The sequence below is a fragment of the Aotus nancymaae genome, unplaced genomic scaffold, assembly GCF_030222135.1.
Source record: "Aotus nancymaae isolate 86718 unplaced genomic scaffold, 86718_ANA_hifiasm-v0.15.2.pri h1tg000057l, whole genome shotgun sequence".
Taxonomy (NCBI): Eukaryota; Metazoa; Chordata; class Mammalia; order Primates; family Aotidae; genus Aotus; species Aotus nancymaae.
Genome location: NW_026988471.1, coordinates 5285319 through 5298893, shown reverse-complemented (window position 1 = coordinate 5298893; position 13575 = coordinate 5285319). Strand labels below are relative to the sequence as shown.

General features: G+C 42.1%; 1 long non-coding RNA gene across 5 annotated transcripts in view; it reads right to left on the bottom strand.

The window, feature by feature from the left end:
* The window catches only part of LOC105709832 (uncharacterized), a 91046-nt gene that overhangs the window by 17613 nt on the left and 59858 nt on the right, over window positions 1-13575 (bottom strand). For 4 of the 5 annotated variants that reach the window (XR_002477919.2, XR_002477923.2, XR_002477921.2 and 1 more), the window contains one exon: window positions 9871-13407. This is a non-coding gene — a long non-coding RNA (uncharacterized LOC105709832). Of the gene's footprint in view, window positions 1-9870; window positions 13408-13575 lie in introns of those variants that run through there. The other variant, XR_002477920.2, reaches the window with a different exon arrangement.

Below are 13575 nucleotides of genomic sequence, written 5' to 3'. Positions count from 1 at the left end.
TGTGATGTCTGTCTGAAAATAGATAAGAAAGCCCCTCCCCCGCCTCATTTTCCCTGTAGTAGAGAAATTCCGAGCATGAACATTCAGGAAACAGTGTCATTTTCTTTTTGGTGCTGCTTTGAGACACTGCTTTTGTAATGGTCCCAACCAAATACTTCTCTTGATGTAGCCAACTGAATACTACAACTTGCAGAGGGAAAACAATAAACAGAAAAGGAAGCATCTGTGCGTGCCGAGAGGTACTGGAGATTTCATACTACAGCCTGGATAAATTTTTAAACAGGGGTAAGAAGGATGGCAGAAAAACTTTTAAAACGTAGTAGGAGATTAAAAACACACTTGAAGACTGAGCATAGCACGTTTGCTATGGCTGAAAACTGAGTCGTAGTGGATCAAGCTCATGTGATCTGGATTATAGGAAGAAAAGCACCAAGAACTAATCAAGATGAGAGAGTAGGGATTGATGACGGCTGGCAGGCATCCAAAATCCCAATCAAAAAATGTTTGGCATTTCTGTGCAGGTTATCAACTATCCATCCGTTTATTTCTTCATTCATCCATCGATTTGACAAATATACATGAGGCAACTGCTCTCTTCCAGGCATGCTGCTGGGCTGTAGGGAAGAACTTAACGAGCAACACAAAAGTATCCTGCTGTCATGGGGTTTAAGTTCTAGTAGGAGAAGAAGCATCATACATAAGCAAACAAGTGAGGAAATAGAATATTGTCAGAGTGACAAATGCTTTAAAGTAAAGAAAACAAGGTAACGCATTAAGGGAGACTCTGGAAACTCCCTTTAGATCACATGGTCAGGATCATCCTGTGTGGGACAGTAGAGGCCTGACTGCTGAAAAGGAAAATGAGCCACAGAAAGATAAATGAAAAGGGAGATGTTCCTAGGTACAGAAAAACAGGCACAGAGCTGCTGGGTGGGGACCGCACTGGGCAATTAGTGACACTGAGCATCGTTTGGGAGATCCTTGGGTTTACAAAGACCTGCATATGTAAAGATGAGACTCCAGAATGCTTACCAGATCCATACCCAAACTGATTCTGTTGGTGTTTTAATAAAAGAAAATCTTACATGCATTTATTCAGTGTGTGTCTGTGCCTCACCTGCAAAGGCAGACAAGACTAGACTTATACTTCACCTCAACACTAAGTGGTAAAAAGTTTATGCAGCACAGCTCTAGAATTTTGATGTAGGAAATTTGTGGGCTAAGAATCGTAGTTAGTCAAATTGTTTTACAATATCATCAGATACATAAATGCTTTGAAAAAACAACAGTCCAGTACTTTTCGGAAGATAAAAGTGTTACCTGATATGATGATCACTAATTGGCAAACAAATAAATTCAATTTCTGAGTACTGGGAAATATTAGGTATTATATAAAAATATATGTAATTGGTTAAACAGAAGGTTATCAACAGGCTTAACTCCTAGAATTTTTCCTTGGGTGAATTAAAGATCGTCTCAGCAAAACATATCCCATTGAACTGGCCACAGTAAAATCTCTGTCAAACAAATTTTGTTTATGATTGTATTAGAAGTTTAAAAGTAAGCAGTTTTAACATAATTTTTTTTCTTGTTATATGAACATTATAATAACACCACAGAAATTTATCAGGAACAGTCTTTTAGATAATATATACATTAAATTATGATGCCTGATACAAAAATATCATGAGTGTGTTCTAGTTACTATGACTATGTGACAAACCACTTAAAATGTAGTGGCTTAAAGCAAGGTCAACATTTATTAATTTTTCTCAAAAATCTGCAACTGGGGAGAGTCTACATGATGACAGCATCTTTCTGCTTCTGCTGGAGGAAGCTGAGCTGGCTCAAGGCTGGGCACTGCAGTGTTTTTAGGTTTGCAGACTCACAGAGCTAGTGTTAATACTGGGAATACCTCGGGCTCCTCAGTTTCTCCACCTCCATGTGGTGTCTCCAGCCTGATAGCATCAGGGAGAACACTCATTATCTCATTATGTGAGAGTTCTGGGCTTCCTATGTGCATAGCCCAACGGAGGTGTTATAGTTTGAATGTTGGTATCCTCCCAAATTCATATGTTGAAACCCTACCCCACCAATATGATGGTATTAGGAGGGAGGGCCATTGACAGCTAATTAGGATTAGATGAGGTTATGAGGATAGAACCCTCATGAGTAGAGTAAGTGGCCTTAGAAGAGTCAAAACAGAGCTTGTTACCTGTTTTGCTCTCTCCTTACCATGTGAGAACACAGCCAGAAGGCGGCCATCTGCAAGTCAGGAAGAGAGCCCTCACCAGAACCTTACCATGCTGGATCCTGGTCTCAGACTTCCAGCTTCCAGACTGTAAGAATAAATGCTGGCCATTCCTAAGCCACCCAGTTATAGTACTTTGTTATAGCAACCCCAGTGGACCAAGATGTCAGAGAAAAAGCAGGAAGAAAACTGTATGACCTACTCTTGGAGAGTCAGGCAGACTCCTTTCCACTCTCTTTCACAGAAGGCTCCAGAGTGTCAGCAAACGTTCTGGGAAAAGTATAAAGTTCTATCTGATCAGAGCCCTGTCAAAGGCCTTACAAGAGTTTTAATATCTTTGGTACTTGGAGAAAAAAATTCAAAGGTAAAATACCCAAATGCAACACTGACAGGTATTTCTTTTGTCATTTTACTTTTCTCGATTTTCTTAAACATCTTTCTTTTTCTAACAAAAAAGAATAAAAATTAGAAATGAGACAACTGTGTAAGCCTTTCCTCAATGCTTGCTGCTAACGATTCTCCTACACCCCCTCCCCAGTCTTTCTCTTCATGTATCCTATTTATTTATCATCCAAATCCATGTATTTCTTAACAATAATATGCAATCTACGGGCAGTTTGACATAAGCTGATATCAAACCATAAGAAGGTAAAACACATAATGGAAAGATGTGTGTTCCCATCTGTAATTCACCAAGTGCATGAACTTGGTAAGTCTATTTAACTCCTTTGAGACTCCTTACTCATAAAAGGAAACTCAAACTGCCTAACTCACTAAGTACTGTGAGGATTAATCAGACAGTTTATATACAATTGCAAGGGAGTGCATACATACCAAAAGTAGGTACTCAATAAATATTGCCTGGATTTAAAGCTTTACCATGCTTCACATAGGCCAAAAGGACTTCTATATTTTTCCAGGTGATGGATCATTAATGTGGGCTCAGCAGAGCAACAAATTTGAAACTAGCACAATTGTCTGTTCTTTGCATTCATAGAAAACACACAGCATTAAACATTAAGGCATAACACTAAAAATAAGGCAACCATTTTAGCCATTATAACTCTGCACTGGAATTTCCTATTTTAGAGCAAAATGGTGTATTTCCATTTGACTGGATAACATGCATCTCCTAATCACCGATTTCAAAAGGTGATAATTAACATGTAGCTTGCAACAAACTTGATGAGAGAAAAAGCATCTATCAATTAGTCAACATGGTGCTCCAGGTACAGAATGGCAGGAGCCATGCTATGCAGGGTGTGCAAAGCCCTTTGTATTCCAGCAAAACCAGGCTCATTCTCACTAATGACAAGGGAGCCCATTGTGAGTTAGCAAATTTCACAAATTAGCAAGTAAGAAGAAAAGGTAATTAAAAGAACTAGGGACACTGAATCATGGTATGTGCAGTGTTCATTTATTTTGACAAGTATAACTTAATTTTACTTATTTACAGTAATATTTCATAGTATACTAATGAATGCACTCTTGTCTCTTCTGTAAAAGTGATGAAATATTAGTTATATGAGACCTCACTGCTGCTCTCTGTTACGAAATTGCTCCTGACAGGTGAGGTAGGACCACCACAGTTGGGTTTGCATTGAAATGGCAATTGCATTGGTGGCACAGCGGTGTGAAAGTGAATGAGAATTCACTGAGGAACTAACATCAAGGCTGTGCAAAGTTCATTGCTAAGTGAATACACAAAATTTAAAGAGACATTTTAGGTAAAAAGTTTATAGTAGTCTTCTGGTACACTCTAAAACTATTTCTTCTTTGGGAAATCAAAATCACTACTTTTTTAAAAGGCATTTTTATATGCTGAGAAGCATTGCTTCTTCAAGAGTCCTATTTCTATCAAAGAATCTCTCTTCTTTCAAGACAAGAAGGCTGAAAAACTTAGAAATTGTCTTCTCTGTTTCATTTTCTCCCCATACATTCACTGACAATTCCTCACCACTCTTCTTCTTCTTCTTTATTTATTATTTTTTTTAAGACAGGGTCTCACTCTGTCACCCAGGCTAAGTGCAGTGGTGTAATCACGGCTCACTGCAGCCTTGACTTCCTGGGCTCAAGTAATCCTTCCACTTTAGCTTCCAGTATAGCCGGGACCACAGGCATGTGCCACCATGCTTAATGTTTCTGCATTTTTTGTAAAAATGGGGTTTACCATGATGCCCAGACTAGTCTCAAACTCCTGGACTCAAGAGATTCACTCCCCTCAGCCTCCAGAAGAGCTGGCATTACAGGCCTGAGCCACTGTACCTGGCTGCCATTTTTTTTTGGCTTCATCGGTGTATCACTGACAAATTGAAATTTTATTTATTTAAAGTGCACAATGTGTTGTTTTGGTATATGTATACATTTTGAAATATCCTCACACCCCAGCTAATTACCACATCTACTGCCTCACATAGTGACCAGGGAATAGGGCTGTATGCTAGTAGGACAGACACATTCTATGGTGTCTGGAAATCATATATCCGTTCCCTGCCATGTTAACTTTTGGGACATTACTTGTTTCTGGATCCTTCATACCTCTCTGCATGCTTGCTCCAAGTCTACCTTCCTGGTTTTCTTTAAATTTTATTATTGACCAGTATTGTACAGTTATATCTTGCTGCTGTTATTCTCACTGCATATGTACCGGGTTTTTAACTGTCCTGGAATGTTTCCGACTTACCTTTATCCCAGTCCTGACCTTCCTCTTGAGCTCCGGGCACTGGTGGGTGGTTAACTAGCCCACTCCTCCTGAGTGTCTCATTGATGCCTCAAACGAAAATTGATTCATACTGAAATCATGATGTCATCTCTAAACAGTGTCTTTTTTTCTGCATTCCTTGATTCAACAACCATCATCATTTCCATGCAAGGTAGCCAAAGCAGACTCCAACTCTCCTTACTCCAGTGACCTGCTCAGCCCCATACCTGTGCTTCTTCCATAACTTGAGAATCTGTCATCGCTGTTATAGCCCAGTCTTTCATCACCTCTTTTCTTTTTCTTTAGCGTCCTCTCAACTGGTCTGATTCTTTCCTCCCATTGAGTCCATCCTTTCACACAGCAATCGAGGGGCACTAGCTTGGTCTCAAGATTCCTCTCGAAGCTTCTCAGTTGAAATCTTCAATAACTCCTCAAGTCCTTGAGTAGAAGCCCAAGGTTTTGCTGTAGAACGGGAAGTCCTTTATGATCTTCTAAATTCTGCTTTTCTCCTGCTTCCGTTTTCACTATTCATCCAACTGGTCCTTACACTGCTCAAATGTCACCTTCTCTGAATTCAACTCCTACTTCCAAGACTCATAAACAAGTCTCTTCCAATTCTCACTATGCTGTCCAACAATCATCTGCTACTTGTCTTTCTCCCCAACTGGATTGTGTGTTCATGGATCAATTTAGCCCTGGTATTTTCTCTGTGTCTGGCACACAGCAGACACTCAGTATTGGTTATGTGAGTAACCAAATAAATGGATTATATCATTTCATACTTTCCTGATGTAACACCAAGATAAAATAAATAGCTGTCTTTTATCACATATGATCTAGTTTCTGATCTCGCATTTGGACAATATATTTGGCTCTGTGTCGAGCCTACTGGCATCTTCAACCAGGCAGCACCTGGCAAGACAGAGACAAAATAATACAACAGAAGAACAAGAAGTAAAAACCCAGCCAGGGCCCGAGTCGCCTCCTCATTCACTGCCTCCTGGATTCAGTATCCCACCATTTAACACTTGAACTTTCAGCTACTGAGATTTGGAGCGAGGGTGCTTAATTAGTCAACAAGACATGACAACATTCTGTTACAGTGAGATTACATACACCTGTGGGTGTTAGGACACACGCAGTAAAACCCAGCAACTTCGGAGACCTGAAAGGAGTGTTATCTTCCAGCAGCACATGGGAGAATGTTGCAAGAGATAAAGCACACAAGACGAATGGTGTCTCTAATTGAAAAGCAATGGAAGAATGGAGCCCATAGAATTCCAAATACATTTTCCCTCCCTGTGTCCCTCGATGAGTATGGCGAGCTGGATTAACAAAGAGTTGTGAATATCTTTAAACAGAGAAAATAATGTGTGTTTCTAAAGGGATTTACTCCAGGGACCATAAAAATCTATGCAGACATCACATCACTATATTATAACTTCTATTCCATTTATAATTCATTATTTATTCCACAGTATTAATGCAAAATGCATATGTCTTTATTTGTTAAAGGAGGAGAAGGATGTTTAGGAACCATTGGGAATTTCTTTCCACATAATGATGTTTCTAACTATGGTGGGGCTCAGAGTATAACAGAAAATCGACACTCCACAGATTCAGGCCAGGTTCCCACGGCCTTGGGAGTGCAGAGCTGATCTCTGTCCAACTCAGTTGACCAGATTTGTTGTCTTTCTTATACTTTATCACCTTCACATCATTGACTTCTTCAGGGAGATCAATGTGGGAGCCTCTCCTTTGTCTGATTGTGCCAGTTTGACCATAATGGCGTAAAAGACACTCTACAAAGCATTCTCCTGCCCTAGTCCCGGAGGCAAGCAGAGAAGAGCACCTTTGAATCTTAGCTTCCTTCCCAGTCACAGATTGAATAAACGTTATGGTCAGCTGCGTCCAGAGAGAACAGAGAAGGTGCTCCAGGGAGAGAGCTGACATTAACCCTGTCAGCATACAGGCATATGACATAAGCATCAAGGCAAAGAAAGCCTAATAAAATAGGGCTATAGAGGGGGAAGAAGGGTACTATGTAGTGTTGGATGATCACAGTAGTTCTCTCTGAGAAAGCGATGGTTTTTCTTTTTTTTTTTTAAGAGATGAGGTCTTGCCATGTTGCCCAGGCTGGAATGCAGTGGCTATTCACAGGCGCAATCCCACTACTGATCAGCACGGGAGTTTTGACCTGCTTCGTTTCCTACCTGGGCCGGTTCACCCCTCCTTAGGCAACCTGGTGGTCCCCCACTCCCGGGAGGTCACCATACTGATGCCAAACTTAGTGTGGACACCTGTTCAGCATAGCACACTACAGCCCAGAACTCCTGGGCTCAAGAGATCCTCCAGCCTCAGCTTCCTGCGTAGCTGGGACTACAGGCACACGCCACCATGCCCGGTGAGAAAGTGATGTAAAAGTAATGATACAATCAAGTAGCTATGAAAAGAGCTACGCGATACCAGCCCACCTGGCATTTCTCCACCATCCACACCCAGCACCTTACGCCTCCTCTCCTTCTCTCCTGCAGTCTCCACTTTGCCAGGACAAGTCCAAGGCCCTAACAGACCTCAGCCTCAACCTCTCTCTCACTCTCTCCCTCTCTCTACTCACAGGAGACTCTCTGTGGAAAGCACTAACACTGTGATCATGATTAAATTGATATGGCCCAGCCGGGTGCCGTGGCTCACACCTGTAGTCCCAGCACTTTGAGAAGCTGAGGCAGGCAGATCACCTGAGGTTGGGAATTCAAGAGCAGCCTGACCAACATGGAGAAACACCATCTCTACTAAAAATACAAAAGTAGCCAGGCATGGTGGCACATGCCTGTAATCCCAGCTACTCAGGAGGTTGGGGCAGGAGAATCGCTTGAACCCGGAAGGCAGAGGTTGCTGTGAGCCAAGATCACATCATTGCATTCCAGCCTGGGCAACAAGAGTGAAACTCCATCTCAAAAAATAATAAAAATAAAAAATAAAAATAAATCGATAGGGCTTAAAGCCTTATCATTCAGAAGGGATGATTTAAAAATTTTAAATCTCTTCTCTCTCTTCAAAGTCTGACTTTCAAAACTAAGTCTGACTAAGGAGATCAAGAAAATCCGTCTTTGTTTTAAAGTCTTCATCAAGACACTGTTCTCAGATGACAATCTACTCTCTGTTGCTGTGGGCGACACCCTTCCTGGCTCGTTCTTGGGAGCAACAGGGTAGAAAGGAACAGAATTTTGAGGGTAAATAAAGACATATCAATTCACTATCCTTCTAAGTATCTTCTATTATTCTGTATGTCTCTAGACAAGGACACTGCCAGGCCCAAAGACTGTCATCTTTGTCCTTAAAAGACGCCTTTACTTCTCCTGTAGAAAGAGGAGACAGGCAGGCAGCCAAGGAGTCAGCTTCAATATTGTCTTTAATCTTATGGGCTCCATGAGCAGCTTCTTACTTATCGGTGTCTTCCACAGCAAGGCCATTGCCTTCCACAGGTGGTGAAGGCTGGGAAGACTCCCCTTCCTCCTGTTGAATGAACTTTTACAGGGAATCAGGAAAGGCTTCTTTCAGATACTCATTCCTACTTTATGATAGGGGAATCCATTTGCCTCAGAGCTCAGTGAGGTGGAGGTAGAGGGGCGGTCCACTGCAAATTCAACGTTTGCGCTCTGTAAACAAGCAGGGATGGTTATTTGGCCATTTGGGATGTCCCTGGGAATGGACTTTAATTTAGGCAGTCACAGTAAACCCCAGCCTCCCTGATGACTGTTGAGACGTCTACTATCAGACTAATTGTTTTTTCTTTATTGGGGGCCTGCTTTTTCTCAGTGTGTGTGTGTGTGTGTGTGTGTGTGTGTGTGTGTGTGTGTGTGTGTTTTAATCATGTCTTGTATTGGGTAGCGTGCAATTTCACTGTAGTGAGTTTAGGTATGTACTCATTTATTTTTCTTAGGACTTACTGAGATTCCTGATTCTCCAGACTCCATTCTTTCATAAGTAGTGGGAAAAATATTTATTATTTCTGTGACTATTGCCCCTCTTCAACTTTTTTTTTCCGTTTTCTTTATTTGGCTCTCTAATTAGCGATAGGTTACTTCTAACAGGTAATATGAGGTTTACCTGTTAGAAATACCTTCATCTCTTTTTGCTCGATATGGGATAAATTATTCAAATCTCTTCTACCACACATTATTTCTTTTTTCATGAGTATCATATATGCTGTTCCTCTCATTTGAATTATCCTAATTTCAATGATACCTTTTTAACGGGTTCCATTTATTTTTTTCCAGAATCCATCTTGTATTTTTGAAGCATCCTTTATCTTTTCTAATAACAATATTTCCGTTTTTAAATGTCTTTTCCACATGAGTTTGGGGACTGCGGATGCAGGGGAGCTTGTTTTCCCAGAGTGGTGTGCATGTGTTCCCACCGGGGGTGCCAGGCTTCCCAGGCTTGATCATCTCCATCACAGCCCTCACCGTTTAGGAGTTAGGTCCGTGGTTACAAACGTTCAAGGAAGTTCCCACCACCTGTGTTTTACGTAATCCGCACTCACCCATGTAGACACAACCTGGGATTCGCTCCAGCCCCCTGAGGTAGTAGGCAGGTTTTTTTGCATACTTTTCAGTGAGGGTTTAGCCCAGCCAAAGCCAGGCTTAGTTGGATAGGTAGAGAAGAAGATGGGTATAAGTTTTGATTTCTGACCCAAGGATTCAAGGACTCAACTTCTGTCTCCTGTGGTGATTGCTCCCAATCCCTCGGTGCACAAATTGGAAAAGCATTTCTGTGTCTTCCCAGTATCTCCCAACACTCAGTTCTTCACTCTCCTGAACTCAGCCAAGCATTCAAATAATGCTTGTAGTCATGCACACAGGATTTCCAAGAGGTGTCAGAAGCAGTACCTTCAGGAGACTTGCTACCACACCGCCAAAGTTGATATAAAAGGAAATGGTTATAATTATTTTCTGTAGGGATCTCTGCAGAATTTCTAATGATACAAACACATTAATAGCATGTAATTCTCAAACTAAATAAAACAACCACTTTCTTAATGGATTATATTTTCCTTTATGAATAATTAGACCTTTATAAAATATTTATTCTGATGTAAAAAAAAAAAGCATTTATTCTATTTATATGAAAAGCCACATAGGATGGCTACTTTTATTTCATAATTTAATGGATTAATCAAATTGATTTTATTTTATTCTGGCAATAATGCCTTGAGGTAGGTTTCATTTTGTGTTGTTTTCTAAGAGAAAAAAACTGAAAGTCAAAATAAAATGAAAAGAGAAGCTTTTATTTTCAAAATAAAATGAAAAGTTGAATAAAAATGAGCAATTCGTTCAAAATTCTAGTATTTGCAAAGGCAAAGGTAAGGTCTGAACCAAGGTTGTCTAAAGCCAAAGTCAATTCTTCTTTCGCCAGTGACTTTCAAAGTGAGACTCCTGTTGACCTGCATCAGGAACCCCCTGACAGTCCAGGCTCCTGCGCAGACCTACCCAGGCACCATGACTAGAGATGAGAATGGATACACCTTTCCAAAGGTCTTCCGGGAAATCCTTTTCCACTGAAGTTTGATAAACGTTGCATGCTCTCTTTAATTAGAGACTTTATATGAGTGTAGTCAAATCCTCTGGAGAACATCAACCCCATTATTTTGTTCAAGATGCAGAGAACAAATATAAGATCAATAGCATGTGGAAGACACAGGAGGTCAGAGTGAGGCTGGTCGTTTATGAGCGGGTGCAGCTTGATGGGGGCGGAGGGATTCGTGGGGGGAGGATTCCTTCTGATGCTGCCACTCATCTCGGCCAAAATTTTGTTTCCGTGCTTGCCATTTTCTCGTCTTTGAATTTTTACCTAATCTGATAGCCTGGAATACTTCAGATGTGAGCCAAGAAAGGATGGTGGGGTGAGTGGCCGGAGAATAAGACAGAGGTGACACATGTTTGAGAAAAGAGGATGGGGGAAAGGAGAGAGATCAGAGGAGGGAGGCAGAGCTTTTACAAGGTGACTCTAGTCCAGAGAATCAGAGGGTGAACCGCCGCCTTGAAAAACTGCCTGCTCTGTCTGAATCTTCATCTCCTCATTTGCGTAATGGGATTAAAAACCATTGCCTTGAATAAGAAAACCGATGGAAAGTGCTTTGAGGAGAATGGGGTAATGATGCTGATTGTGTCCTTGTAGCAAACAGGAACACGGTGTGGCAGTGAGGATGGCAAGGACGCCATTTCCCCTGGCAGAGACCAGGCAGGGGAAGGAGAGGCTGCCGGGGTCTTTACCCGAGGCCTTGTGATATTAATCACACAGAGGCTTCCCAGAACCATCTCCACGTTCAGCACTGCCCACCCGCCTCATTTTATCCTGAGCCTGCACCAAGCTACACATGAGAAAGGGTCAGACATCCCGAGTTAGAGACAGGTGAGAAGCTCATGACAAGCGCCTTACTTGTATTCACAAGACCTAACTTCCTGAGCCTGGGGCATGTAAACTACTGTATACAGCAAACAGCATTACAAGAGAAGGTGTACTTTGCCAAGGCTGGGAGAGGAAAGGCATTCCTAGTGGAGGGACACACGCAGAGTTGAAAAGGACTGAGGGCAGCCTCTTGGTGATGGGCCACAGGTGTTGAAGAGAGGGGCGTGGTGGCTAGGAGTCTGCACAGGTGCATGGAGTGGTTGAAAGCACATTTGCAAAGTCTCGAGTGCCATGCTGAGAAGCCTTTTCTATAAGTGCTGAAAAACAAGAGCTTTATATGTGAAAAACCAGTCTAGGGTCAGAGTGGAAGATAGAGGGGAGAATAAGGAGGGACCTCGATATAAGACACCCATGAGGTGCTTTAGAAATCACATTGGCAAGAATTGATGAGTACCTAAACTTTGGCAATGGTAGTGGGCATGAGAGGAAAGGGAGGTTCCAGAAATGTTTCAGCAGCAGAAGAAGCAGGATCCAGAAAACAAATTAAGGGGACATAGGGAGAGAGAGAGAGAGAGAGAAAGTGTGTGTGTGTGTGTTTGTATTGGATTTCTACTTTGGGCTCATAATGAGAATGTCATAAATTACACATAGGTAATTTGGAGAAGGAGCAGGTTGTGAAGGACAGGTCAGAAGCAGAGCAAGCACGGACACTTACTTTATTTGGATGGTTGGAGGTTGTGGTGTCTGCAGAATGGAACAGAGCTGACCAGCAGGCTTTGAAACCATCCGGGATTCAACACAGAGGGAGGAGCTGCCTGTCAACCTTTCATAAACACCAGCATACAATTGGAAGTTAAAGTCTTAGGTGTTATGATGGTTCAGTTGATGATGTGTCTGGGCTTAGGGATGCCCAGATACCTGGTAAAACTTTCCTACTGAGCATATCTGTGAAGGCGCTTCTGGACGGGATTGGCATTTGATTCAGTAAGCTGAGCAAAGATCACCCTCACCAATGTGGATGGGCACCATGCAATCTGCTAAGGGCTTGAATAGAACAAAAAGGCAGAGGAAGGGTGAATTTCCTCTCTGCTCGACCTGAGACATCCATCTTCCCCGTCCTTGCATGTCAGTGGTCCTGGTTCTTAGGCCTTTGGGCTTGGACTGGAACCACATGACAGCTTTGCTGGGCCTCTAGCTCTCAGGTGGCAGATTGTGGGGCTTCTCTGGCCCCACCATTATTTGAGCCAATCCCTCATCATAAATACCTTTCTGTATAACCCTATATATGCTGTTGATCCTGTTTCTCTGGAAAACTCTTATACAGGTGTCAATGAGAACATCCAGGAAAAGGGAGAGCCTTAGGGGAAGAAAGGCAATTGGAGGAATTGTGAAACATGGCCAGTCCTAAGAAGTGGACAACCCGTGAGCGAGATCAAAAGTTACTCTAAGAAGAAAGGCCCATAGTGGAAAGAGGCAAGACAGAAGACGCCGTAGAGGGGATGAGTCTCTGGGTGTGTCATGCTTACCCTTCTAACCACTACCCGGCCCTGGGCATGGAGAAGGGTTGGGGAAGAGCTTGGCATATTCCAGCTCTGACCTAACGCCTTGGCCAGTCCTGCATCATGAGGCCCAACCGGAGGCAAACCAGAGAAAGCCACAAATCAGCAAGACTGAGCGCTTTTCCTGCAGAGAGAATTCTGTTAGAACCCTACGAAATGGGTTGTGCATGTGTGCATTGGGACACACATGGTGTGCACGTGTGTGTGCACACAGGTCTGTTTAGTTTGTGAAATTGAACCCCTGATTTCAAGGCTCGTTTTATCATGAAATCAAACAGATTGCTGCCCAGAGCTAAACAAGTCCAGCCTGGATGTTTGATGATTTTGTCTCTACCTACCCATCACCTCTGTTTTAAGGAACGTTACGCACCACTTGAAAAGTCAGCTCTTTCTTGACAGATCTTCTTTTGTTTCTTTGTTGGGTTGTTTGTTTCCAGTCACCAGATTAGTTCACACTCTGGGAGATGATAGACACATTTTGTTATCTGAAAAAGAGAGATAATGGTCAGCTCGCAGTCCTGAAAACAGTCAAAAAATGACCATAACTGTACACAATTTATTTGGAATGCTAAAAACCATCAGGCTTTTTCAATGTGCAATTTTTTTTTCTGAATACCTTCAACTGAATCATATTTTTGCTTTTAAGTGTGGAT